The 23,777-nt window shown below is 51.6% G+C and overlaps 17 non-coding genes across 17 annotated transcripts; all 17 read right to left on the bottom strand.

Moving 5' to 3' along the window:
* Positions 1-660: 660 nt before the first annotated feature.
* Positions 661-732, bottom strand: trnam-cau (transfer RNA methionine (anticodon CAU)). The gene has a single exon. It is a non-coding gene; the product is annotated as a tRNA-Met (tRNA).
* A 2,536-nt stretch (positions 733-3,268) lies between these two features.
* On the bottom strand, positions 3,269-3,340 carry trnam-cau (transfer RNA methionine (anticodon CAU)). Its single transcript has one exon. It is a non-coding gene; the product is annotated as a tRNA-Met (tRNA).
* Positions 3,341-4,572: 1,232 nt separating this feature from the next.
* Positions 4,573-4,644, bottom strand: trnam-cau (transfer RNA methionine (anticodon CAU)). The gene has a single exon. It is a non-coding gene; the product is annotated as a tRNA-Met (tRNA).
* Positions 4,645-5,876: 1,232 nt separating this feature from the next.
* On the bottom strand, positions 5,877-5,948 carry trnam-cau (transfer RNA methionine (anticodon CAU)). The gene has a single exon. It is a non-coding gene; the product is annotated as a tRNA-Met (tRNA).
* Positions 5,949-7,180: 1,232 nt separating this feature from the next.
* trnam-cau (transfer RNA methionine (anticodon CAU)) lies at positions 7,181-7,252 on the bottom strand. Its single transcript has one exon. It is a non-coding gene; the product is annotated as a tRNA-Met (tRNA).
* Positions 7,253-8,484: 1,232 nt separating this feature from the next.
* trnam-cau (transfer RNA methionine (anticodon CAU)) lies at positions 8,485-8,556 on the bottom strand. Its single transcript has one exon. It is a non-coding gene; the product is annotated as a tRNA-Met (tRNA).
* A 1,232-nt stretch (positions 8,557-9,788) lies between these two features.
* Positions 9,789-9,860, bottom strand: trnam-cau (transfer RNA methionine (anticodon CAU)). The gene has a single exon. It is a non-coding gene; the product is annotated as a tRNA-Met (tRNA).
* A 1,232-nt stretch (positions 9,861-11,092) lies between these two features.
* Positions 11,093-11,164, bottom strand: trnam-cau (transfer RNA methionine (anticodon CAU)). Its single transcript has one exon. It is a non-coding gene; the product is annotated as a tRNA-Met (tRNA).
* A 1,232-nt stretch (positions 11,165-12,396) lies between these two features.
* trnam-cau (transfer RNA methionine (anticodon CAU)) lies at positions 12,397-12,468 on the bottom strand. The gene has a single exon. It is a non-coding gene; the product is annotated as a tRNA-Met (tRNA).
* Positions 12,469-13,700: 1,232 nt separating this feature from the next.
* Positions 13,701-13,772, bottom strand: trnam-cau (transfer RNA methionine (anticodon CAU)). Its single transcript has one exon. It is a non-coding gene; the product is annotated as a tRNA-Met (tRNA).
* Positions 13,773-15,004: 1,232 nt separating this feature from the next.
* On the bottom strand, positions 15,005-15,076 carry trnam-cau (transfer RNA methionine (anticodon CAU)). The gene has a single exon. It is a non-coding gene; the product is annotated as a tRNA-Met (tRNA).
* Positions 15,077-16,308: 1,232 nt separating this feature from the next.
* Positions 16,309-16,380, bottom strand: trnam-cau (transfer RNA methionine (anticodon CAU)). Its single transcript has one exon. It is a non-coding gene; the product is annotated as a tRNA-Met (tRNA).
* Positions 16,381-17,612: 1,232 nt separating this feature from the next.
* Positions 17,613-17,684, bottom strand: trnam-cau (transfer RNA methionine (anticodon CAU)). Its single transcript has one exon. It is a non-coding gene; the product is annotated as a tRNA-Met (tRNA).
* Positions 17,685-18,916: 1,232 nt separating this feature from the next.
* trnam-cau (transfer RNA methionine (anticodon CAU)) lies at positions 18,917-18,988 on the bottom strand. The gene has a single exon. It is a non-coding gene; the product is annotated as a tRNA-Met (tRNA).
* Positions 18,989-20,220: 1,232 nt separating this feature from the next.
* Positions 20,221-20,292, bottom strand: trnam-cau (transfer RNA methionine (anticodon CAU)). Its single transcript has one exon. It is a non-coding gene; the product is annotated as a tRNA-Met (tRNA).
* A 1,232-nt stretch (positions 20,293-21,524) lies between these two features.
* On the bottom strand, positions 21,525-21,596 carry trnam-cau (transfer RNA methionine (anticodon CAU)). The gene has a single exon. It is a non-coding gene; the product is annotated as a tRNA-Met (tRNA).
* A 1,232-nt stretch (positions 21,597-22,828) lies between these two features.
* Positions 22,829-22,900, bottom strand: trnam-cau (transfer RNA methionine (anticodon CAU)). The gene has a single exon. It is a non-coding gene; the product is annotated as a tRNA-Met (tRNA).
* Positions 22,901-23,777: the final 877 nt, after the last annotated feature.

Raw genomic sequence — 23,777 nt, 5'->3', positions numbered from 1 at the left:
GCCCGCCCAATGGAGCTGGTCGAGTGTGGTCAGTGCTTCGATGCTGGGGATGTTGGCTTGATCGAGAGCACTGACGTTGAAGCGTCTATCCTCCCAGGGGATTTGCAGGATGTTGTGGTATTTCTCCAGCGATTTGAGGTGATTGCTGTATATGGTCCATGTCTCTGAGCCACCCAGGAGGCCGGATATCACTACAGCCCTGTATACCATGAGCTTGGTGCCAGATTTGAAGGCCTGATCTTGGAACACTGTCTTCCTCCGGCGGCCGAAGGCCCAACAGCCTGTATCCTGCAATATTTACAGGACATCCTCTCTCGTCAACACTAACATTGTCCTTAACCAATACTGCCACCCCAACTGCTACCATTCATGTACACCCGATATCCAGCTATTTTAACGGCCCACGCCTGCCCTTTGAGCCAGATCCCAGTTATTGCCACAGCATCATAATCCGATTTGCTTGCAGATAAGCAAACTGATTTAGTAAAAGAAGAGGAAACAATAAGACTTTTAATATCAAGCTCATATTTTATGAGTGTGCTCTATCAGCCAAAGCTCCTCAAATTAATTGAAAGAGAATGATTTTGGAGATGCATCCTTGTCAAGGCTGGGATTAGTTGCAGTGCAAGTGTTGGCTGCAACCACATTAAAAGTTGCCTTTAGCAGAGGATGGTTTCGATCCATCGACCTCTGGGTTATGGGCCCAGCACGCTTCCGCTGCGCCACTCTGCTGCTGGTGTTGGAACTGATGAATTGCACCTCCTTGTGCTTGGACATGGCTGGCTGCGGTTGCGTGTGATTGACAGCTGCTCTAGTGAGCGGATTGGGCCGCGGGGTCACGTGGTGGATGGGCGTGATTAACCACTGCTCCAGTCATCACCAGAGGCAGCCCCTCGAAATCGAGGAAGACTTGCTTCCACTCTAAAAGTGAGTTCTCAGGTGGCTGTTCAGTCCAATACAGGAATTACAGTCTCTGTCACAGCTGGGGCAGAGAGTGGTTAAAGGAAAGGGTGGGTGGGGAGTCTGGTTTGCCGCACGCTCCTTCCGCTGCCTGCGCTTGTTTTCTGCATGTTCTCGGCGGCGAGACTCGAGGTGCTCAGCGCCCTCCCGGATGCTCTTCCTCCACTTAGGGCGCTCTTTGGCAAGAGATTCCCAGGTGTCGGTGGGGATGTTGCACTTTATCAAGGAGGCTTTGAGGATGTCCTTGAAACGTTCCCTCTGCCCACCTGCGGCTCACTTGCCGTGTAGGATTCCTAGTAGAGCGCTTGTTTTGGGAGTCTTGTGTCGAGAATGCGGACAATGTGGCCCGCCCAATGGAGCTGGTCGAGTGTGGTCAGTGCTTCGATGCTGGGGATGTTGGCTTGATCGAGAGCACTGACGTTGAAGCGTCTATCCTCCCAGGGGATTTGCAGGATGTTGTGGTATTTCTCCAGCGATTTGAGGTGATTGCTGTATATGGTCCATGTCTCTGAGCCACCCAGGAGGCCGGATATCACTACAGCCCTGTATACCATGAGCTTGGTGCCAGATTTGAAGGCCTGATCTTGGAACACTGTCTTCCTCCGGCGGCCGAAGGCCCAACAGCCTGTATCCTGCAATATTTACAGGACATCCTCTCTCGTCAACACTAACATTGTCCTTAACCAATACTGCCACCCCAACTGCTACCATTCATGTACACCCGATATCCAGCTATTTTAACGGCCCACGCCTGCCCTTTGAGCCAGATCCCAGTTATTGCCACAGCATCATAATCCGATTTGCTTGCAGATAAGCAAACTTATTTAGTAAAAGAAGAGGAAACAATAAGACTTTTAATATCAAGCTCATATTTTATGAGTGTGCTCTATCAGCCAAAGCTCCTCAAATTAATTGAAAGAGAATGATTTGAGAGATGCATCCTTGTCAAGGCTGGGATTAGTTGCAGTGCAAGTGTTGGCTGCAACCACATTAAAAGTTGCCTTTAGCAGAGGATGGTTTCGATCCATCGACCTCTGGGTTATGGGCCCAGCACGCTTCCGCTGCGCCACACTGCTGCTGGTGTTGGAACTGATGAATTGCACCTCCTTGTGCTTGGACATGGCTGGCTGCGGTTGCGTGTGATTGACAGCTGCTCTAGTGAGCGGATTGGGCCGCGGGGTCACGTGGTGGATGGGCGTGATTAACCACTGCTCCAGTCATCACCAGAGGCAGCCCCTCGAAATCGAGGAAGACTTGCTTCCACTCTAAAAGTGAGTTCTCAGGTGGCTGTTCAGTCCAATACAGGAATTACAGTCTCTGTCACAGCTGGGGCAGACAGTGGTTAAAGGAAAGGGTGGGTGGGGAGTCTGGTTTGCCGCACGCTCCTTCCGCTGCCTGCGCTTGTTTTCTGCATGTTCTCGGCGGCGAGACTCGAGGTGCTCAGCGCCCTCCCGGATGCTCTTCCTCCACTTAGGGCGCTCTTTGGCAAGAGATTCCCAGGTGTCGGTGGGGATGTTGCACTTTATCAAGGAGGCTTTGAGGATGTGCTTGAAACGTTTCCTCTGCCCACCTGCGGCTCACTTGCCGTGTAGGATTCCTAGTAGAGCGCTTGTTTTGGGAGTCTTGTGTCGAGAATGCGGACAATGTGGCCCGCCCAATGGAGCTGGTCGAGTGTGGTCAGTGCTTCGATGCTGGGGATGTTGGCTTGATCGAGAGCACTGACGTTGAAGCGTCTATCCTCCCAGGGGATTTGCAGGATGTTGTGGTATTTCTCCAGCGATTTGAGGTGATTGCTGTATATGGTCCATGTCTCTGAGCCACCCAGGAGGCCGGATATCACTACAGCCCTGTATACCATGAGCTTGGTGCCAGATTTGAAGGCCTGATCTTGGAACACTGTCTTCCTCCGGCGGCCGAAGGCCCAACAGCCTGTATCCTGCAATATTTACAGGACATCCTCTCTCGTCAACACTAACATTGAACTTAACCAATACTGCCACCTCAACTGCTACCATTCATGTACACCCGATATCCAGCTATATTTACGGCCCACGCCTGCCCTTTGAGCCAGATCCCAATTATTGCCACAGCATCATAATCCGATTTGCTTGCAGATAAGCAAACTTATTTAGTAAAAGAAGAGGAAACAATAAGACTTTTAATATCAAGCTCATATTTTATGAGTGTGCTCTCTCAGCCAAAGCTCCTCAAATTAATTGAAAGAGAATGATTTTGGAGATGCATCCTTGTCAAGGCTGGGATTAGTTGCAGTGCAAGTGTTGGCTGCAACCACATTAAAAGTTGCCTTTAGCAGAGGATGGTTTCGATCCATCGACCTCTGGGTTATGGGCCCAGCACGCTTCCGCTGCGCCACTCTGCTGCTGGTGTTGGAACTGATGAATTGCACCTCCTTGTGCTTGGACATGGCTGGCTGCGGTTGCGTGTGATTGACAGCTGCTCTAGTGAGCGGATTGGGCCGCGGGGTCACGTGGTGGATGGGCGTGATTAACCACTGCTCCAGTCATCACCAGAGGCAGCCCCTCGAAATCGAGGAAGACTTGCTTCCACTCTAAAAGTGAGTTCTCAGGTGGCTGTTCAGTCCAATACAGGAATTACAGTCTCTGTCACAGCTGGGGCAGACAGTGGTTAAAGGAAAGGGTGGGTGGGGAGTCTGGTTTGCCGCACGCTCCTTCCGCTGCCTGCGCTTGTTTTCTGCATGTTCTCGGCGGCGAGACTCGAGGTGCTCAGCGCCCTCCCGGATGCTCTTCCTCCACTTAGGGCGCTCTTTGGCAAGAGATTCCCAGGTGTCGGTGGGGATGTTGCACTTTATCAAGGAGGCTTTGAGGATGTCCTTGAAACGTTCCCTCTGCCCACCTGCGGCTCACTTGCCGTGTAGGATTCCTAGTAGAGCGCTTGTTTTGGGAGTCTTGTGTCGAGAATGCGGACAATGTGGCCCGCCCAATGGAGCTGGTCGAGTGTGGTCAGTGCTTCGATGCTGGGGATGTTGGCTTGATCGAGAGCACTGACGTTGAAGCGTCTATCCTCCCAGGGGATTTGCAGGATGTTGTGGTATTTCTCCAGCGATTTGAGGTGATTGCTGTATATGGTCCATGTCTCTGAGCCACCCAGGAGGCCGGATATCACTACAGCCCTGTATACCATGAGCTTGGTGCCAGATTTGAAGGCCTGATCTTGGAACACTGTCTTCCTCCGGCGGCCGAAGGCCCAACAGCCTGTATCCTGCAATATTTACAGGACATCCTCTCTCGTCAACACTAACATTGTCCTTAACCAATACTGCCACCCCAACTGCTACCATTCATGTACACCCGATATCCAGCTATTTTAACGGCCCACGCCTGCCCTTTGAGCCAGATCCCAGTTATTGCCACAGCATCATAATCCGATTTGCTTGCAGATAAGCAAACTTATTTAGTAAAAGAAGAGGAAACAATAAGACTTTTAATATCAAGCTCATATTTTATGAGTGTGCTCTCTCAGCCAAAGCTCCTCAAATTAATTGAAAGAGAATGATTTTGGAGATGCATCCTTGTCAAGGCTGGGATTAGTTGCAGTGCAAGTGTTGGCTGCAACCACATTAAAAGTTGCCTTTAGCAGAGGATGGTTTCGATCCATCGACCTCTGGGTTATGGGCCCAGCACGCTTCCGCTGCGCCACTCTGCTGCTGGTGTTGGAACTGATGAATTGCACCTCCTTGTGCTTGGACATGGCTGGCTGCGGTTGCGTGTGATTGACAGCTGCTCTAGTGAGCGGATTGGGCCGCGGGGTCACGTGGTGGATGGGCGTGATTAACCACTGCTCCAGTCATCACCAGAGGCAGCCCCTCGAAATCGAGGAAGACTTGCTTCCACTCTAAAAGTGAGTTCTCAGGTGGCTGTTCAGTCCAATACAGGAATTACAGTCTCTGTCACAGCTGGGGCAGAGAGTGGTTAAAGGAAAGGGTGGGTGGGGAGTCTGGTTTGCCGCACGCTCCTTCCGCTGCCTGCGCTTGTTTTCTGCATGTTCTCGGCGGCGAGACTCGAGGTGCTCAGCGCCCTCCCGGATGCTCTTCCTCCACTTAGGGCGCTCTTTGGCAAGAGATTCCCAGGTGTCGGTGGGGATGTTGCACTTTATCAAGGAGGCTTTGAGGATGTCCTTGAAACGTTCCCTCTGCCCACCTGCGGCTCACTTGCCGTGTAGGATTCCTAGTAGAGCGCTTGTTTTGGGAGTCTTGTGTCGAGAATGCGGACAATGTGGCCCGCCCAATGGAGCTGGTCGAGTGTGGTCAGTGCTTCGATGCTGGGGATGTTGGCTTGATCGAGAGCACTGACGTTGAAGCGTCTATCCTCCCAGGGGATTTGCAGGATGTTGTGGTATTTCTCCAGCGATTTGAGGTGATTGCTGTATATGGTCCATGTCTCTGAGCCACCCAGGAGGCCGGATATCACTACAGCCCTGTATACCATGAGCTTGGTGCCAGATTTGAAGGCCTGATCTTGGAACACTGTCTTCCTCCGGCGGCCGAAGGCCCAACAGCCTGTATCCTGCAATATTTACAGGACATCCTCTCTCGTCAACACTAACATTGTCCTTAACCAATACTGCCACCCCAACTGCTACCATTCATGTACACCCGATATCCAGCTATTTTAACGGCCCACGCCTGCCCTTTGAGCCAGATCCCAGTTATTGCCACAGCATCATAATCCGATTTGCTTGCAGATAAGCAAACTGATTTAGTAAAAGAAGAGGAAACAATAAGACTTTTAATATCAAGCTCATATTTTATGAGTGTGCTCTATCAGCCAAAGCTCCTCAAATTAATTGAAAGAGAATGATTTTGGAGATGCATCCTTGTCAAGGCTGGGATTAGTTGCAGTGCAAGTGTTGGCTGCAACCACATTAAAAGTTGCCTTTAGCAGAGGATGGTTTCGATCCATCGACCTCTGGGTTATGGGCCCAGCACGCTTCCGCTGCGCCACTCTGCTGCTGGTGTTGGAACTGATGAATTGCACCTCCTTGTGCTTGGACATGGCTGGCTGCGGTTGCGTGTGATTGACAGCTGCTCTAGTGAGCGGATTGGGCCGCGGGGTCACGTGGTGGATGGGCGTGATTAACCACTGCTCCAGTCATCACCAGAGGCAGCCCCTCGAAATCGAGGAAGACTTGCTTCCACTCTAAAAGTGAGTTCTCAGGTGGCTGTTCAGTCCAATACAGGAATTACAGTCTCTGTCACAGCTGGGGCAGACAGTGGTTAAAGGAAAGGGTGGGTGGGGAGTCTGGTTTGCCGCACGCTCCTTCCGCTGCCTGCGCTTGTTTTCTGCATGTTCTCGGCGGCGAGACTCGAGGTGCTCAGCGCCCTCCCGGATGCTCTTCCTCCACTTAGGGCGCTCTTTGGCAAGAGATTCCCAGGTGTCGGTGGGGATGTTGCACTTTATCAAGGAGGCTTTGAGGATGTGCTTGAAACGTTTCCTCTGCCCACCTGCGGCTCACTTGCCGTGTAGGATTCCTAGTAGAGCGCTTGTTTTGGGAGTCTTGTGTCGAGAATGCGGACAATGTGGCCCGCCCAATGGAGCTGGTCGAGTGTGGTCAGTGCTTCGATGCTGGGGATGTTGGCTTGATCGAGAGCACTGACGTTGAAGCGTCTATCCTCCCAGGGGATTTGCAGGATGTTGTGGTATTTCTCCAGCGATTTGAGGTGATTGCTGTATATGGTCCATGTCTCTGAGCCACCCAGGAGGCCGGATATCACTACAGCCCTGTATACCATGAGCTTGGTGCCAGTTTTGAAGGCCTGATCTTGGAACACTGTCTTCCTCCGGCGGCCGAAGGCCCAACAGCCTGTATCCTGCAATATTTACAGGACATCCTCTCTCGTCAACACTAACATTGAACTTAACCAATACTGCCACCTCAACTGCTACCATTCATGTACACCCGATATCCAGCTATATTTACGGCCCACGCCTGCCCTTTGAGCCAGATCCCAATTATTGCCACAGCATCATAATCCGATTTGCTTGCAGATAAGCAAACTTATTTAGTAAAAGAAGAGGAAACAATAAGACTTTTAATATCAAGCTCATATTTTATGAGTGTGCTCTCTCAGCCAAAGCTCCTCAAATTAATTGAAAGAGAATGATTTTGGAGATGCATCCTTGTCAAGGCTGGGATTAGTTGCAGTGCAAGTGTTGGCTGCAACCACATTAAAAGTTGCCTTTAGCAGAGGATGGTTTCGATCCATCGACCTCTGGGTTATGGGCCCAGCACGCTTCCGCTGCGCCACTCTGCTGCTGGTGTTGGAACTGATGAATTGCACCTCCTTGTGCTTGGACATGGCTGGCTGCGGTTGCGTGTGATTGACAGCTGCTCTAGTGAGCGGATTGGGCCGCGGGGTCACGTGGTGGATGGGCGTGATTAACCACTGCTCCAGTCATCACCAGAGGCAGCCCCTCGAAATCGAGGAAGACTTGCTTCCACTCTAAAAGTGAGTTCTCAGGTGGCTGTTCAGTCCAATACAGGAATTACAGTCTCTGTCACAGCTGGGGCAGAGAGTGGTTAAAGGAAATGGTGGGTGGGGAGTCTGGTTTGCCGCACGCTCCTTCCGCTGCCTGCGCTTGTTTTCTGCATGTTCTCGGCGGCGAGACTCGAGGTGCTCAGCGCCCTCCCGGATGCTCTTCCTCCACTTAGGGCGCTCTTTGGCAAGAGATTCCCAGGTGTCGGTGGGGATGTTGCACTTTATCAAGGAGGCTTTGAGGATGTCCTTGAAACGTTCCCTCTGCCCACCTGCGGCTCACTTGCCGTGTAGGATTCCTAGTAGAGCGCTTGTTTTGGGAGTCTTGTGTCGAGAATGCGGACAATGTGGCCCGCCCAATGGAGCTGGTCGAGTGTGGTCAGTGCTTCGATGCTGGGGATGTTGGCTTGATCGAGAGCACTGACGTTGAAGCGTCTATCCTCCCAGGGGATTTGCAGGATGTTGTGGTATTTCTCCAGCGATTTGAGGTGATTGCTGTATATGGTCCATGTCTCTGAGCCACCCAGGAGGCCGGATATCACTACAGCCCTGTATACCATGAGCTTGGTGCCAGATTTGAAGGCCTGATCTTGGAACACTGTCTTCCTCCGGCGGCCGAAGGCCCAACAGCCTGTATCCTGCAATATTTACAGGACATCCTCTCTCGTCAACACTAACATTGTCCTTAACCAATACTGCCACCCCAACTGCTACCATTCATGTACACCCGATATCCAGCTATTTTAACGGCCCACGCCTGCCCTTTGAGCCAGATCCCAGTTATTGCCACAGCATCATAATCCGATTTGCTTGCAGATAAGCAAACTTATTTAGTAAAAGAAGAGGAAACAATAAGACTTTTAATATCAAGCTCATATTTTATGAGTGTGCTCTCTCAGCCAAAGCTCCTCAAATTAATTGAAAGAGAATGATTTTGGAGATGCATCCTTGTCAAGGCTGGGATTAGTTGCAGTGCAAGTGTTGGCTGCAACCACATTAAAAGTTGCCTTTAGCAGAGGATGGTTTCGATCCATCGACCTCTGGGTTATGGGCCCAGCACGCTTCCGCTGCGCCACTCTGCTGCTGGTGTTGGAACTGATGAATTGCACCTCCTTGTGCTTGGACATGGCTGGCTGCGGTTGCGTGTGATTGACAGCTGCTCTAGTGAGCGGATTGGGCCGCGGGGTCACGTGGTGGATGGGCGTGATTAACCACTGCTCCAGTCATCACCAGAGGCAGCCCCTCGAAATCGAGGAAGACTTGCTTCCACTCTAAAAGTGAGTTCTCAGGTGGCTGTTCAGTCCAATACAGGAATTACAGTCTCTGTCACAGCTGGGGCAGAGAGTGGTTAAAGGAAAGGGTGGGTGGGGAGTCTGGTTTGCCGCACGCTCCTTCCGCTGCCTGCGCTTGTTTTCTGCATGTTCTCGGCGGCGAGACTCGAGGTGCTCAGCGCCCTCCCGGATGCTCTTCCTCCACTTAGGGCGCTCTTTGGCAAGAGATTCCCAGGTGTCGGTGGGGATGTTGCACTTTATCAAGGAGGCTTTGAGGATGTCCTTGAAACGTTCCCTCTGCCCACCTGCGGCTCACTTGCCGTGTAGGATTCCTAGTAGAGCGCTTGTTTTGGGAGTCTTGTGTCGAGAATGCGGACAATGTGGCCCGCCCAATGGAGCTGGTCGAGTGTGGTCAGTGCTTCGATGCTGGGGATGTTGGCTTGATCGAGAGCACTGACGTTGAAGCGTCTATCCTCCCAGGGGATTTGCAGGATGTTGTGGTATTTCTCCAGCGATTTGAGGTGATTGCTGTATATGGTCCATGTCTCTGAGCCACCCAGGAGGCCGGATATCACTACAGCCCTGTATACCATGAGCTTGGTGCCAGATTTGAAGGCCTGATCTTGGAACACTGTCTTCCTCCGGCGGCCGAAGGCCCAACAGCCTGTATCCTGCAATATTTACAGGACATCCTCTCTCGTCAACACTAACATTGTCCTTAACCAATACTGCCACCCCAACTGCTACCATTCATGTACACCCGATATCCAGCTATTTTAACGGCCCACGCCTGCCCTTTGAGCCAGATCCCAGTTATTGCCACAGCATCATAATCCGATTTGCTTGCAGATAAGCAAACTGATTTAGTAAAAGAAGAGGAAACAATAAGACTTTTAATATCAAGCTCATATTTTATGAGTGTGCTCTATCAGCCAAAGCTCCTCAAATTAATTGAAAGAGAATGATTTTGGAGATGCATCCTTGTCAAGGCTGGGATTAGTTGCAGTGCAAGTGTTGGCTGCAACCACATTAAAAGTTGCCTTTAGCAGAGGATGGTTTCGATCCATCGACCTCTGGGTTATGGGCCCAGCACGCTTCCGCTGCGCCACTCTGCTGCTGGTGTTGGAACTGATGAATTGCACCTCCTTGTGCTTGGACATGGCTGGCTGCGGTTGCGTGTGATTGACAGCTGCTCTAGTGAGCGGATTGGGCCGCGGGGTCACGTGGTGGATGGGCGTGATTAACCACTGCTCCAGTCATCACCAGAGGCAGCCCCTCGAAATCGAGGAAGACTTGCTTCCACTCTAAAAGTGAGTTCTCAGGTGGCTGTTCAGTCCAATACAGGAATTACAGTCTCTGTCACAGCTGGGGCAGACAGTGGTTAAAGGAAAGGGTGGGTGGGGAGTCTGGTTTGCCGCACGCTCCTTCCGCTGCCTGCGCTTGTTTTCTGCATGTTCTCGGCGGCGAGACTCGAGGTGCTCAGCGCCCTCCCGGATGCTCTTCCTCCACTTAGGGCGCTCTTTGGCAAGAGATTCCCAGGTGTCGGTGGGGATGTTGCACTTTATCAAGGAGGCTTTGAGGATGTGCTTGAAACGTTTCCTCTGCCCACCTGCGGCTCACTTGCCGTGTAGGATTCCTAGTAGAGCGCTTGTTTTGGGAGTCTTGTGTCGAGAATGCGGACAATGTGGCCCGCCCAATGGAGCTGGTCGAGTGTGGTCAGTGCTTCGATGCTGGGGATGTTGGCTTGATCGAGAGCACTGACGTTGAAGCGTCTATCCTCCCAGGGGATTTGCAGGATGTTGTGGTATTTCTCCAGCGATTTGAGGTGATTGCTGTATATGGTCCATTTCTCTGAGCCACCCAGGAGGCCAGATATCACTACAGCCCTGTATACCATGAGCTTGGTGCCAGATTTGAAGGCCTGATCTTGGAACACTGTCTTCCTCCGGCGGCCGAAGGCCCAACAGCCTGTATCCTGCAATATTTACAGGACATCCTCTCTCGTCAACACTAACATTGAACTTAACCAATACTGCCACCTCAACTGCTACCATTCATGTACACCCGATATCCAGCTATATTTACGGCCCACGCCTGCCCTTTGAGCCAGATCCCAATTATTGCCACAGCATCATAATCCGATTTGCTTGCAGATAAGCAAACTTATTTAGTAAAAGAAGAGGAAACAATAAGACTTTTAATATCAAGCTCATATTTTATGAGTGTGCTCTCTCAGCCAAAGCTCCTCAAATTAATTGAAAGAGAATGATTTTGGAGATGCATCCTTGTCAAGGCTGGGATTAGTTGCAGTGCAAGTGTTGGCTGCAACCACATTAAAAGTTGCCTTTAGCAGAGGATGGTTTCGATCCATCGACCTCTGGGTTATGGGCCCAGCACGCTTCCGCTGCGCCACTCTGCTGCTGGTGTTGGAACTGATGAATTGCACCTCCTTGTGCTTGGACATGGCTGGCTGCGGTTGCGTGTGATTGACAGCTGCTCTAGTGAGCGGATTGGGCCGCGGGGTCACGTGGTGGATGGGCGTGATTAACCACTGCTCCAGTCATCACCAGAGGCAGCCCCTCGAAATCGAGGAAGACTTGCTTCCACTCTAAAAGTGAGTTCTCAGGTGGCTGTTCAGTCCAATACAGGAATTACAGTCTCTGTCACAGCTGGGGCAGAGAGTGGTTAAAGGAAATGGTGGGTGGGGAGTCTGGTTTGCCGCACGCTCCTTCCGCTGCCTGCGCTTGTTTTCTGCATGTTCTCGGCGGCGAGACTCGAGGTGCTCAGCGCCCTCCCGGATGCTCTTCCTCCACTTAGGGCGCTCTTTGGCAAGAGATTCCCAGGTGTCGGTGGGGATGTTGCACTTTATCAAGGAGGCTTTGAGGATGTCCTTGAAACGTTCCCTCTGCCCACCTGCGGCTCACTTGCCGTCTAGGATTCCTAGTAGAGCGCTTGTTTTGGGAGTCTTGTGTCGAGAATGCGGACAATGTGGCCCGCCCAATGGAGCTGGTCGAGTGTGGTCAGTGCTTCGATGCTGGGGATGTTGGCTTGATCGAGAGCACTGACGTTGAAGCGTCTATCCTCCCAGGGGATTTGCAGGATGTTGTGGTATTTCTCCAGCGATTTGAGGTGATTGCTGTATATGGTCCATGTCTCTGAGCCACCCAGGAGGCCGGATATCACTACAGCCCTGTATACCATGAGCTTGGTGCCAGATTTGAAGGCCTGATCTTGGAACACTGTCTTCCTCCGGCGGCCGAAGGCCCAACAGCCTGTATCCTGCAATATTTACAGGACATCCTCTCTCGTCAACACTAACATTGTCCTTAACCAATACTGCCACCCCAACTGCTACCATTCATGTACACCCGATATCCAGCTATTTTAACGGCCCACGCCTGCCCTTTGAGCCAGATCCCAGTTATTGCCACAGCATCATAATCCGATTTGCTTGCAGATAAGCAAACTTATTTAGTAAAAGAAGAGGAAACAATAAGACTTTTAATATCAAGCTCATATTTTATGAGTGTGCTCTCTCAGCCAAAGCTCCTCAAATTAATTGAAAGAGAATGATTTTGGAGATGCATCCTTGTCAAGGCTGGGATTAGTTGCAGTGCAAGTGTTGGCTGCAACCACATTAAAAGTTGCCTTTAGCAGAGGATGGTTTCGATCCATCGACCTCTGGGTTATGGGCCCAGCACGCTTCCGCTGCGCCACTCTGCTGCTGGTGTTGGAACTGATGAATTGCACCTCCTTGTGCTTGGACATGGCTGGCTGCGGTTGCGTGTGATTGACAGCTGCTCTAGTGAGCGGATTGGGCCGCGGGGTCACGTGGTGGATGGGCGTGATTAACCACTGCTCCAGTCATCACCAGAGGCAGCCCCTCGAAATCGAGGAAGACTTGCTTCCACTCTAAAAGTGAGTTCTCAGGTGGCTGTTCAGTCCAATACAGGAATTACAGTCTCTGTCACAGCTGGGGCAGAGAGTGGTTAAAGGAAAGGGTGGGTGGGGAGTCTGGTTTGCCGCACGCTCCTTCCGCTGCCTGCGCTTGTTTTCTGCATGTTCTCGGCGGCGAGACTCGAGGTGCTCAGCGCCCTCCCGGATGCTCTTCCTCCACTTAGGGCGCTCTTTGGCAAGAGATTCCCAGGTGTCGGTGGGGATGTTGCACTTTATCAAGGAGGCTTTGAGGATGTCCTTGAAACGTTCCCTCTGCCCACCTGCGGCTCACTTGCCGTGTAGGATTCCTAGTAGAGCGCTTGTTTTGGGAGTCTTGTGTCGAGAATGCGGACAATGTGGCCCGCCCAATGGAGCTGGTCGAGTGTGGTCAGTGCTTCGATGCTGGGGATGTTGGCTTGATCGAGAGCACTGACGTTGAAGCGTCTATCCTCCCAGGGGATTTGCAGGATGTTGTGGTATTTCTCCAGCGATTTGAGGTGATTGCTGTATATGGTCCATGTCTCTGAGCCACCCAGGAGGCCGGATATCACTACAGCCCTGTATACCATGAGCTTGGTGCCAGATTTGAAGGCCTGATCTTGGAACACTGTCTTCCTCCGGCGGCCGAAGGCCCAACAGCCTGTATCCTGCAATATTTACAGGACATCCTCTCTCGTCAACACTAACATTGTCCTTAACCAATACTGCCACCCCAACTGCTACCATTCATGTACACCCGATATCCAGCTATTTTAACGGCCCACGCCTGCCCTTTGAGCCAGATCCCAGTTATTGCCACAGCATCATAATCCGATTTGCTTGCAGATAAGCAAACTGATTTAGTAAAAGAAGAGGAAACAATAAGACTTTTAATATCAAGCTCATATTTTATGAGTGTGCTCTATCAGCCAAAGCTCCTCAAATTAATTGAAAGAGAATGATTTTGGAGATGCATCCTTGTCAAGGCTGGGATTAGTTGCAGTGCAAGTGTTGGCTGCAACCACATTAAAAGTTGCCTTTAGCAGAGGATGGTTTCGATCCATCGACCTCTGGGTTATGGGCCCAGCACGCTTCCGCTGCGCCACTCTGCTGCTGGTGTTGGAACTGATGAATTGCACCTCCTTGTGCTTGGACATGGCTGGCTGCGGTTGCGTGTGATTGACAGCTGCTCTAGTGAGCGGATTGGGCCGCGGGGTCACGTGGTGGATGGGCGTGATTAACCACTGCTCCAGTCATCACCAGAGGCAGCCCCTCGAAATCGAGGAAGACTTGCTTCCACTCTAAAAGTGAGTTCTCAGGTGGCTGTTCAGTCCAATACAGGAATTACAGTCTCTGTCACAGCTGGGGCAGACAGTGGTTAAAGGAAAGGGTGGGTGGGGAGTCTGGTTTGCCGCACGCTCCTTCCGCTGCCTGCGCTTGTTTTCTGCATGTTCTCGGCGGCGAGACTCGAGGTGCTCAGCGCCCTCCCGGATGCTCTTCCTCCACTTAGGGCGCTCTTTGGCAAGAGATTCCCAGGTGTCGGTGGGGATGTTGCACTTTATCAAGGAGGCTTTGAGGATGTGCTTGAAACGTTTCCTCTGCCCACCTGCGGCTCACTTGCCGTGTAGGATTCCTAGTAGAGCGCTTGTTTTGGGAGTCTTGTGTCGAGAATGCGGACAATGTGGCCCGCCCAATGGAGCTGGTCGAGTGTGGTCAGTGCTTCGATGCTGGGGATGTTGGCTTGATCGAGAGCACTGACGTTGAAGCGTCTATCCTCCCAGGGGATTTGCAGGATGTTGTGGTATTTCTCCAGCGATTTGAGGTGATTGCTGTATATGGTCCATTTCTCTGAGCCACCCAGGAGGCCAGATATCACTACAGCCCTGTATACCATGAGCTTGGTGCCAGATTTGAAGGCCTGATCTTGGAACACTGTCTTCCTCCGGCGGCCGAAGGCCCAACAGCCTGTATCCTGCAATATTTACAGGACATCCTCTCTCGTCAACACTAACATTGAACTTAACCAATACTGCCACCTCAACTGCTACCATTCATGTACACCCGATATCCAGCTATATTTACGGCCCACGCCTGCCCTTTGAGCCAGATCCCAATTATTGCCACAGCATCATAATCCGATTTGCTTGCAGATAAGCAAACTTATTTAGTAAAAGAAGAGGAAACAATAAGACTTTTAATATCAAGCTCATATTTTATGAGTGTGCTCTCTCAGCCAAAGCTCCTCAAATTAATTGAAAGAGAATGATTTTGGAGATGCATCCTTGTCAAGGCTGGGATTAGTTGCAGTGCAAGTGTTGGCTGCAACCACATTAAAAGTTGCCTTTAGCAGAGGATGGTTTCGATCCATCGACCTCTGGGTTATGGGCCCAGCACGCTTCCGCTGCGCCACTCTGCTGCTGGTGTTGGAACTGATGAATTGCACCTCCTTGTGCTTGGACATGGCTGGCTGCGGTTGCGTGTGATTGACAGCTGCTCTAGTGAGCGGATTGGGCCGCGGGGTCACGTGGTGGATGGGCGTGATTAACCACTGCTCCAGTCATCACCAGAGGCAGCCCCTCGAAATCGAGGAAGACTTGCTTCCACTCTAAAAGTGAGTTCTCAGGTGGCTGTTCAGTCCAATACAGGAATTACAGTCTCTGTCACAGCTGGGGCAGAGAGTGGTTAAAGGAAAGGGTGGGTGGGGAGTCTGGTTTGCCGCACGCTCCTTCCGCTGCCTGCGCTTGTTTTCTGCATGTTCTCGGCGGCGAGACTCGAGGTGCTCAGCGCCCTCCCGGATGCTCTTCCTCCACTTAGGGCGCTCTTTGGCAAGAGATTCCCAGGTGTCGGTGGGGATGTTGCACTTTATCAAGGAGGCTTTGAGGATGTCCTTGAAACGTTCCCTCTGCCCACCTGCGGCTCACTTGCCGTGTAGGATTCCTAGTAGAGCGCTTGTTTTGGGAGTCTTGTGTCGAGAATGCGGACAATGTGGCCCGCCCAATGGAGCTGGTCGAGTGTGGTCAGTGCTTCGATGCTGGGGATGTTGGCTTGATCGAGAGCACTGACGTTGAAGCGTCTATCCTCCCAGGGGATTTGCAGGATGTTGTGGTATTTCTCCAGCGATTTGAGGTGATTGCTGTATATGGTCCATGTCTCTGAGCCACCCAGGAGGCCGGATATCACTACAGCCCTGTATACCATGAGCTTGGTGCCAGATTTGAAGGCCTGATCTTGGAACACTGTCTTCCTCCGGCGGCCGAAGGCCCAACAGCCTGTATCCTGCAATATTTACAGGACATCCTCTCTCGTCAACACTAACATTGTCCTTAACCAATACTGCCACCCCAACTGCTACCATTCATGTACACCCGATATCCAGCTATTTTAACGGCCCACGCCTGCCCTTTGAGCCAGATCCCAGTTATTGCCACAGCATCATAATCCGATTTGCTTGCAGATAAGCAAACTGATTTAGTAAAAGAAGAGGAAACAATAAGACTTTTAATATCAAGCTCATATTTTATGAGTGTGCTCTATCAGCCAAAGCTCCTCAAATTAATTGAAAGAGAATGATTTTGGAGATGCATCCTTGTCAAGGCTGGGATTAGTTGCAGTGCAAGTGTTGGCTGCAACCACATTAAAAGTTGCCTTTAGCAGAGGATGGTTTCGATCCATCGACCTCTGGGTTATGGGCCCAGCACGCTTCCGCTGCGCCACTCTGCTGCTGGTGTTGGAACTGATGAATTGCACCTCCTTGTGCTTGGACATGGCTGGCTGCGGTTGCGTGTGATTGACAGCTGCTCTAGTGAGCGGATTGGGCCGCGGGGTCACGTGGTGGATGGGCGTGATTAACCACTGCTCCAGTCATCACCAGAGGCAGCCCCTCGAAATCGAGGAAGACTTGCTTCCACTCTAAAAGTGAGTTCTCAGGTGGCTGTTCAGTCCAATACAGGAATTACAGTCTCTGTCACAGCTGGGGCAGACAGTGGTTAAAGGAAAGGGTGGGTGGGGAGTCTGGTTTGCCGCACGCTCCTTCCGCTGCCTGCGCTTGTTTTCTGCATGTTCTCGGCGGCGAGACTCGAGGTGCTCAGCGCCCTCCCGGATGCTCTTCCTCCACTTAGGGCGCTCTTTGGCAAGAGATTCCCAGGTGTCGGTGGGGATGTTGCACTTTATCAAGGAGGCTTTGAGGATGTCCTTGAAACGTTCCCTCTGCCCACCTGCGGCTCACTTGCCGTGTAGGATTCCTAGTAGAGCGCTTGTTTTGGGAGTCTTGTGTCGAGAATGCGGACAATGTGGCCCGCCCAATGGAGCTGGTCGAGTGTGGTCAGTGCTTCGATGCTGGGGATGTTGGCTTGATCGAGAGCACTGACGTTGAAGCGTCTATCCTCCCAGGGGATTTGCAGGATGTTGTGGTATTTCTCCAGCGATTTGAGGTGATTGCTGTATATGGTCCATGTCTCTGAGCCACCCAGGAGGCCGGATATCACTACAGCCCTGTATACCATGAGCTTGGTGCCAGATTTGAAGGCCTGATCTTGGAACACTGTCTTCCTCCGGCGGCCGAAGGCCCAACAGCCTGTATCCTGCAATATTTACAGGACATCCTCTCTCGTCAACACTAACATTGAACTTAACCAATACTGCCACCTCAACTGCTACCATTCATGTACACCCGATATCCAGCTATATTTACGGCCCACGCCTGCCCTTTGAGCCAGATCCCAATTATTGCCACAGCATCATAATCCGATTTGCTTGCAGATAAGCAAACTTATTTAGTAAAAGAAGAGGAAACAATAAGACTTTTAATATCAAGCTCATATTTTATGAGTGTGCTCTCTCAGCCAAAGCTCCTCAAATTAATTGAAAGAGAATGATTTTGGAGATGCATCCTTGTCAAGGCTGGGATTAGTTGCAGTGCAAGTGTTGGCTGCAACCACATTAAAAGTTGCCTTTAGCAGAGGATGGTTTCGATCCATCGACCTCTGGGTTATGGGCCCAGCACGCTTCCGCTGCGCCACTCTGCTGCTGGTGTTGGAACTGATGAATTGCACCTCCTTGTGCTTGGACATGGCTGGCTGCGGTTGCGTGTGATTGACAGCTGCTCGAGTGAGCGGATTGGGCCGCGGGGTCACGTGGTGGATGGGCGTGATTAACCACTGCTCCAGTCATCACCAGAGGCAGCCCCTCGAAATCGAGGAAGACTTGCTTCCACTCTAAAAGTGAGTTCTCAGGTGGCTGTTCAGTCCAATACAGGAATTACAGTCTCTGTCACAGCTGGGGCAGACAGTGGTTAAAGGAAAGGGTGGGTGGGGAGTCTGGTTTGCCTCACGCTCCTTCCGCTGCCTGCGCTTGTTTTCTGCATGTTCTCGGCGGCGAGACTCGAGGTACTCAGCGCCCTCCCGGATGCTCTTCCTCCACTTAGGGCGCTCTTTGGCAAGAGATTCCCAGGTGTCGGTGGGGATGTTGCACTTTATCAAGGAGGCTTTGAGGATGTGCTTGAAACGTTTCCTCTGCCCACCTGCGGCTCACTTGCCGTGTAGGATTCCTAGTAGAGCGCTTGTTTTGGGAGTCTTGTGTCGAGAATGCGGACAATGTGGCCCGCCCAATGGAGCTGGTCGAGTGTGGTCAGTGCTTCGATGCTGGGGATGTTGGCTTGATCGAGAGCACTGACGTTGAAGCGTCTATCCTCCCAGGGGATTTGCAGGATGTTGTGGTATTTCTCCAGCGATTTGAGGTGATTGCTGTATATGGTCCATGTCTCTGAGCCACCCAGGAGGCCGGATATCACTACAGCCCTGTATACCATGAGCTTGGTGCCAGATTTGAAGGCCTGATCTTGGAACACTGTCTTCCTCCGGCGGCCGAAGGCCCAACAGCCTGTATCCTGCAATATTTACAGGACATCCTCTCTCGTCAACACTAACATTGTCCTTAACCAATACTGCCACCCCAACTGCTACCATTCATGTACACCCGATATCCAGCTATTTTAACGGCCCACGCCTGCCCTTTGAGCCAGATCCCAATTATTGCCACAGCATCATATTCCGATTTGCTTGCAGATAAGCAAACTTATTTAGTAAAAGAAGAGGAAACAATAAGACTTTTAATATCAAGCTCATATTTTATGAGTGTGCTCTCTCAGCCAAAGCTCCTCAAATTAATTGAAAGAGAATGATTTTGGAGATGCATCCTTGTCAAGGCTGGGATTAGTTGCAGTGCAAGTGTTGGCTGCAACCACATTAAAAGTTGCCTTTAGCAGAGGATGGTTTCGATCCATCGACCTCTGGGTTATGGGCCCAGCACGCTTCCGCTGCGCCACTCTGCTGCTGGTGTTGGAACTGATGAATTGCACCTCCTTGTGCTTGGACATGGCTGGCTGCGGTTGCGTGTGATTGACAGCTGCTCTAGTGAGCGGATTGGGCCGCGGGGTCACGTGGTGGATGGGCGTGATTAACCACTGCTCCAGTCATCACCAGAGGCAGCCCCTCGAAATCGAGGAAGACTTGCTTCCACTCTAAAAGTGAGTTCTCAGGTGGCTGTTCAGTCCAATACAGGAATTACAGTCTCTGTCACAGCTGGGGCAGACAGTGGTTAAAGGAAAGGGTGGGTGGGGAGTCTGGTTTGCCGCACGCTCCTTCCGCTGCCTGCGCTTGTTTTCTGCATGTTCTCGGCGGCGAGACTCGAGGTGCTCAGCGCCCTCCCGGATGCTCTTCCTCCACTTAGGGCGCTCTTTGGCAAGAGATTCCCAGGTGTCGGTGGGGATGTTGCACTTTATCAAGGAGGCTTTGAGGATGTGCTTGAAACGTTTCCTCTGCCCACCTGCGGCTCACTTGCCGTGTAGGATTCCTAGTAGAGCGCTTGTTTTGGGAGTCTTGTGTCGAGAATGCGGACAATGTGGCCCGCCCAATGGAGCTGGTCGAGTGTGGTCAGTGCTTCGATGCTGGGGATGTTGGCTTGATCGAGAGCACTGACGTTGAAGCGTCTATCCTCCCAGGGGATTTGCAGGATGTTGTGGTATTTCTCCAGCGATTTGAGGTGATTGCTGTATATGGTCCATGTCTCTGAGCCACCCAGGAGGCCGGATATCACTACAGCCCTGTATACCATGAGCTTGGTGCCAGATTTGAAGGCCTGATCTTGGAACACTGTCTTCCTCCGGCGGCCGAAGGCCCAACAGCCTGTATCCTGCAATATTTACAGGACATCCTCTCTCGTCAACACTAACATTGTCCTTAACCAATACTGCCACCCCAACTGCTACCATTCATGTACACCCGATATCCAGCTATTTTAACGGCCCACGCCTGCCCTTTGAGCCAGATCCCAGTTATTGCCACAGCATCATAATCCGATTTGCTTGCAGATAAGCAAACTGATTTAGTAAAAGAAGAGGAAACAATAAGACTTTTAATATCAAGCTCATATTTTATGAGTGTGCTCTATCAGCCAAAGCTCCTCAAATTAATTGAAAGAGAATGATTTTGGAGATGCATCCTTGTCAAGGCTGGGATTAGTTGCAGTGCAAGTGTTGGCTGCAACCACATTAAAAGTTGCCTTTAGCAGAGGATGGTTTCGATCCATCGACCTCTGGGTTATGGGCCCAGCACGCTTCCGCTGCGCCACTCTGCTGCTGGTGTTGGAACTGATGAATTGCACCTCCTTGTGCTTGGACATGGCTGGCTGCGGTTGCGTGTGATTGACAGCTGCTCTAGTGAGCGGATTGGGCCGCGGGGTCACGTGGTGGATGGGCGTGATTAACCACTGCTCCAGTCATCACCAGAGGCAGCCCCTCGAAATCGAGGAAGACTTGCTTCCACTCTAAAAGTGAGTTCTCAGGTGGCTGTTCAGTCCAATACAGGAATTACAGTCTCTGTCACAGCTGGGGCAGACAGTGGTTAAAGGAAAGGGTGGGTGGGGAGTCTGGTTTGCCGCACGCTCCTTCCGCTGCCTGCGCTTGTTTTCTGCATGTTCTCGGCGGCGAGACTCGAGGTGCTCAGCGCCCTCCCGGATGCTCTTCCTCCACTTAGGGCGCTCTTTGGCAAGAGATTCCCAGGTGTCGGTGGGGATGTTGCACTTTATCAAGGAGGCTTTGAGGATGTCCTTGAAACGTTCCCTCTGCCCACCTGCGGCTCACTTGCCGTGTAGGATTCCTAGTAGAGCGCTTGTTTTGGGAGTCTTGTGTCGAGAATGCGGACAATGTGGCCCGCCCAATGGAGCTGGTCGAGTGTGGTCAGTGCTTCGATGCTGGGGATGTTGGCTTGATCGAGAGCACTGACGTTGAAGCGTCTATCCTCCCAGGGGATTTGCAGGATGTTGTGGTATTTCTCCAGCGATTTGAGGTGATTGCTGTATATGGTCCATGTCTCTGAGCCACCCAGGAGGCCGGATATCACTACAGCCCTGTATACCATGAGCTTGGTGCCAGATTTGAAGGCCTGATCTTGGAACACTGTCTTCCTCCGGCGGCCGAAGGCCCAACAGCCTGTATCCTGCAATATTTACAGGACATCCTCTCTCGTCAACACTAACATTGAACTTAACCAATACTGCCACCTCAACTGCTACCATTCATGTACACCCGATATCCAGCTATATTTACGGCCCACGCCTGCCCTTTGAGCCAGATCCCAATTATTGCCACAGCATCATAATCCGATTTGCTTGCAGATAAGCAAACTTATTTAGTAAAAGAAGAGGAAACAATAAGACTTTTAATATCAAGCTCATATTTTATGAGTGTGCTCTCTCAGCCAAAGCTCCTCAAATTAATTGAAAGAGAATGATTTTGGAGATGCATCCTTGTCAAGGCTGGGATTAGTTGCAGTGCAAGTGTTGGCTGCAACCACATTAAAAGTTGCCTTTAGCAGAGGATGGTTTCGATCCATCGACCTCTGGGTTATGGGCCCAGCACGCTTCCGCTGCGCCACTCTGCTGCTGGTGTTGGAACTGATGAATTGCACCTCCTTGTGCTTGGACATGGCTGGCTGCGGTTGCGTGTGATTGACAGCTGCTCGAGTGAGCGGATTGGGCCGCGGGGTCACGTGGTGGATGGGCGTGATTAACCACTGCTCCAGTCATCACCAGAGGCAGCCCCTCGAAATCGAGGAAGACTTGCTTCCACTCTAAAAGTGAGTTCTCAGGTGGCTGTTCAGTCCAATACAGGAATTACAGTCTCTGTCACAGCTGGGGCAGACAGTGGTTAAAGGAAAGGGTGGGTGGGGAGTCTGGTTTGCCTCACGCTCCTTCCGCTGCCTGCGCTTGTTTTCTGCATGTTCTCGGCGGCGAGACTCGAGGTACTCAGCGCCCTCCCGGATGCTCTTCCTCCACTTAGGGCGCTCTTTGGCAAGAGATTCCCAGGTGTCGGTGGGGATGTTGCACTTTATCAAGGAGGCTTTGAGGATGTGCTTGAAACGTTTCCTCTGCCCACCTGCGGCTCACTTGCCGTGTAGGATTCCTAGTAGAGCGCTTGTTTTGGGAGTCTTGTGTCGAGAATGCGGACAATGTGGCCCGCCCAATGGAGCTGGTCGAGTGTGGTCAGTGCTTCGATGCTGGGGATGTTGGCTTGATCGAGAGCACTGACGTTGAAGCGTCTATCCTCCCAGGGGATTTGCAGGATGTTGTGGTATTTCTCCAGCGATTTGAGGTGATTGCTGTATATGGTCCATGTCTCTGAGCCACCCAGGAGGCCGGATATCACTACAGCCCTGTATACCATGAGCTTGGTGCCAGATTTGAAGGCCTGATCTTGGAACACTGTCTTCCTCCGGCGGCCGAAGGCCCAACAGCCTGTATCCTGCAATATTTACAGGACATCCTCTCTCGTCAACACTAACATTGTCCTTAACCAATACTGCCACCCCAACTGCTACCATTCATGTACACCCGATATCCAGCTATTTTAACGGCCCACGCCTGCCCTTTGAGCCAGATCCCAATTATTGCCACAGCATCATATTCCGATTTGCTTGCAGATAAGCAAACTTATTTAGTAAAAGAAGAGGAAACAATAAGACTTTTAATATCAAGCTCATATTTTATGAGTGTGCTCTCTCAGCCAAAGCTCCTCAAATTAATTGAAAGAGAATGATTTTGGAGATGCATCCTTGTCAAGGCTGGGATTAGTTGCAGTGCAAGTGTTGGCTGCAACCACATTAAAAGTTGCCTTTAGCAGAGGATGGTTTCGATCCATCGACCTCTGGGTTATGGGCCCAGCACGCTTCCGCTGCGCCACTCTGCTGCTGGTGTTGGAACTGATGAATTGCACCTCCTTGTGCTTGGACATGGCTGGCTGCGGTTGCGTGTGATTGACAGCTGCTCTAGTGAGCGGATTGGGCCGCGGGGTCACGTGGTGGATGGGCGTGATTAACCACTGCTCCAGTCATCACCAGAGGCAGCCCCTCGAAATCGAGGAAGACTTGCTTCCACTCTAAAAGTGAGTTCTCAGGTGGCTGTTCAGTCCAATACAGGAATTACAGTCTCTGTCACAGCTGGGGCAGACAGTGGTTAAAGGAAAGGGTGGGTGGGGAGTCTGGTTTGCCGCACGCTCCTTCCGCTGCCTGCGCTTGTTTTCTGCATGTTCTCGGCGGCGAGACTCGAGGTGCTCAGCGCCCTCCCGGATGCTCTTCCTCCACTTAGGGCGCTCTTTGGCAAGAGATTCCCAGGTGTCGGTGGGGATGTTGCACTTTATCAAGGAGGCTTTGAGGATGTCCTTGAAACGTTCCCTCTGCCCACCTGCGGCTCACTTGCCGTGTAGGATTCCTAGTAGAGCGCTTGTTTTGGGAGTCTTGTGTCGAGAATGCGGACAATGTGGCCCGCCCAATGGAGCTGGTCGAGTGTGGTCAGTGCTTCGATGCTGGGGATGTTGGCTTGATCGAGAGCACTGACGTTGAAGCGTCTATCCTCCCAGGGGATTTGCAGGATGTTGTGGTATTTCTCCAGCGATTTGAGGTGATTGCTGTATATGGTCCATGTCTCTGAGCCACCCAGGAGGCCGGATATCACTACAGCCCTGTATACCATGAGCTTGGTGCCAGATTTGAAGGCCTGATCTTGGAACACTGTCTTCCTCCGGCGGCCGAAGGCCCAACAGCCTGTATCCTGCAATATTTACAGGA

The sequence above is a fragment of the Pristiophorus japonicus genome, unplaced genomic scaffold, assembly GCF_044704955.1.
Source record: "Pristiophorus japonicus isolate sPriJap1 unplaced genomic scaffold, sPriJap1.hap1 HAP1_SCAFFOLD_539, whole genome shotgun sequence".
NCBI lineage: Eukaryota > Metazoa > Chordata > Chondrichthyes > Pristiophoridae > Pristiophorus > Pristiophorus japonicus.
Note: the sequence above shows the minus strand (reverse complement) of the source record. Positions and strands in the feature narration are given on the sequence as shown.